Source organism: Odontomachus brunneus, unplaced genomic scaffold (genome assembly GCF_010583005.1).
Source record: "Odontomachus brunneus isolate Ranch 3 - 2012 unplaced genomic scaffold, Obru_v1 Obru_scaffold_194, whole genome shotgun sequence".
In the NCBI taxonomy this organism is placed as follows: Eukaryota; Metazoa; Arthropoda; class Insecta; order Hymenoptera; family Formicidae; genus Odontomachus; species Odontomachus brunneus.
This window is the reverse complement of record NW_022639644.1, coordinates 329,910-333,252: the sequence shown is the minus strand read 5'-3', so window position 1 is coordinate 333,252 and position 3,343 is coordinate 329,910.

Genomic DNA, 3,343 nt, shown 5'->3' with positions numbered 1-3,343 from the left:
CACCCTGTATATTATATCTATTACTTCTTAATTGCAATGCATTTTTAAATGTGCCACAGTGAACCTGGATACATCAGTGCACAGAGGCAATCAGTGTAGAGAGCCAGCGTAGACAGTCAGTGTAAAGTCAGCTTAGACCTGTAATATTGTAACAAATATTGTTATATAATATTATCAGTAATTATCCAGTTTAGCGACTTCATCTCCGATTTCGATGAAAGTAGGCTCAATCGACGCGTTTTTGTTAAAGAAATAACTTTTTCTTCTGACAAAATCGTCGCTCTCTACTGCGAAGCGAGAAATTAATTGTTAAAGATACTAAGTATAATAGATTAAGAAGTTTCAGTTTCAATATATGGCTGAGCACACCAAGTCTGTGAGTGACTCTACGCCATTATTCCGAATAGTGCTTCCGTCATATATGAGATGCAAATGGGTGTATTCTCAAATAGTGTAGCCAATTCTAGTTAGGAACTTGGAGATGGCTTTATAAAGTTTGATGTTTTCAGTACTAAAGAAGAGTTCGTGTATATCAACTTGAGTAGAATATCCAGCTTTGTATATTTCAGTAATTAGCTTCTCAGATTCGTCAGAATAAAAGGAGCATTTAAATAAAATATGATTGATATTATTTTGCTCGGCTCCGCATTCACATGTTTCTTCTTTTATTATATCCTTATCTTTCAGATGGGTGCTTGTGCGTACGTGGTATGACCTCAGCCTAGCCATCAACGATATCACATCACGTTTGACAAATCTAAATTCGCAGAACCATGGCCTATTTGCGAGATTATTTATCTTCATACGATATCTGATTCCTTTCCATTTGAATTGCTTATTCAGTATTTTATGAGATAGATTCGTGAAGTCCATTTTTATAGTAGATATTAGATCATTAACATAGATAATTTTGTTAGGTATGTCCCTGTCAAGGTAAGTAGCGGATTTAGTTAATTGGTCAGCTGCTTCGTTCCCAGTTATTCCTATATGAGCTGGTGTCCAAATAAGAGTTATATTGATATTCATGGATTTAAGTTTGTCCAAGATATATGCGATTTTTAGAATTAGAAAGTTAGGTCTTCTTTTGCTAGATAGATTCCTTAAGGAGGAAAGAGTACTCATGGAATCTGAGCATATGGCAACATTGCACTTCTTTAGATTTGATATAATATTCAACGCTTCAATGATAGCCTGTGCCTCGACGTTTAGAATAATTTTAGTTCTTGCATACGATTGTGATATATTGACGTCAGGATTGTTGCAGAAGATCCCAAAGCCAGCTTGTCCCACAGTATTTATGGAGCCATCAGTATATAAAATACAGTCAAAATTGTGCCCTTTCATGACAGAGTTAAAAATTCTATTGACACCAGCTGTAGAAATCTTTTTAGAACCAAAGTAAAAGAAATTTCCGATTTTTCTTCTATATCTATTAATGGCCTTAAAAGAAGTAATATCAATATTGAAGTTATGAAATTTCGTATTTAATGGAAATGATAAGTGACCTTCATGTCTTTTAGATTCAATAAAGGAATTAAATTTTTATACGGGTAAAAAATAGATATAAAACCTGGTATATATTGTCACTTCGGATTACTTAATAGTATAATGAATACATTATCAAATGATGATTCAATAAAACAAAAATGCAAACTGCATGGTATACATATAGCTGTAGGTATTGATGGTCTTCCCGTTTGCAAGTCATCATCCAGTACATTTTGGCCAATATTAGGTTCAGTACTTCATAATGGACCTGTTTATAATTGGAATTTATCATGGTAATTTTAAGCCTGAAAGTAGCAATCTTTTTTTGAGACCTTTTGTAGATGAGGCATTACTTTTATATGAAAACGGAATTGAAATAAATAACGTCAAAGTTCAATTTTGTATCAAATACTTTATTTTAGATGCACCAGCAAAATCATTTGTTTTAAATGTTAAAGGAGATGCGGGTTACTATAGTTGTACGAAATGTCATGTTAAGGGTTCTAGCGACCATGGACGTGTATATTTTATAGAAAGAAACGCACAAAAAAGAACAAACGAGGAATTTAGATTATACATGGATTGTAATTATCATTTACGTAGTACTGAATTAGATAGACTATCAAATATTGATTTAATTAAATATATTTCTCTCGACTATATGCATTTGACTTGTTTAGGTGTAATGCGTAAATTATTATATTTATGGGTACGAAGTAGCCATACAAAACGAAAATGGCAACTTAGCCAAAATCAACTTAAACATATATCTAATAATCTACTACAGATAAAATTGTCAGTCCCAAGTGAGTTTCAACGTAAACCACGTTCGTTGATTTTTTTAAAATAATGGAAAGCTACTGAATATCGACAATTTTTGTTTTACACAGGATTGGTAGTGTTGCGAGATGTATTACATAAAGATATATATCAACACTTTTTAGAATTACATGTTGCACTTAGAATTTTATCATGCAAGAATTCCCATAAATATTTAAATTATGCTCAGTTTCTCCTTGAACATTTTGTGGATTCGTTTAGTCTTCTTTATGACAAATATTTAATATCTTATAATGTTCATGGACTTATACATATAACGAATGATGTTAAATATTTGGGAAGTATAGAAAATTTTAGTGCATTCAGGTTTGAAAATTTTATGTACTATATAAAAAAATTAATTCATAAAAATGAAAGACCGTTACAACAACTTTTTTATCGTTATACAGAAATTAAACGCTATAACATTAACAAGGAGCATAATAAATCTAATTTAGATAAATTAATACCTGTGCAATCTTCTGCATATTACGATATCGTACCAACTGGATGTAAAAATCCTTTATACAGTAAGGCAGTATGTAATAATTTCATATTGTCAATTAGAGATTGTGCTAATAATTGTTGCGGTTTAGAAGATGGTAGTATTATAATCGCTCAGAAAATAGTGTGGCATATACAGCTGAATGATTTTATAATAATAGGACAACAATTTGTACGAAAACAAAATTTTTATACTACCCCTTGCGAATCAAGTTTATTACACATTTATATCGTTTCACAATTAGCGTTATCAGAAAACAGAGTATGGTTATTGTCTAAAATTAAACGAAAATTTTTTACAATGCCATATAGAAATAACGAATATTGTTGTTGTCCCATTATTACATGACGAAAATAATTAATATTATATGAAATTCTTTTATATTTTTTTTTAAGTATTAAAATACATTTGTGAAATAAATTTTTGTACTTTGTATTTTATTTTTTGCATTTCCTTCTTTGTTCTCTGTCTCTGTCTCTCTCTCTCTCTCTCTCTCTCTCTCTCTCTCTCTCTCTCTCTCTCTCTCTCTCT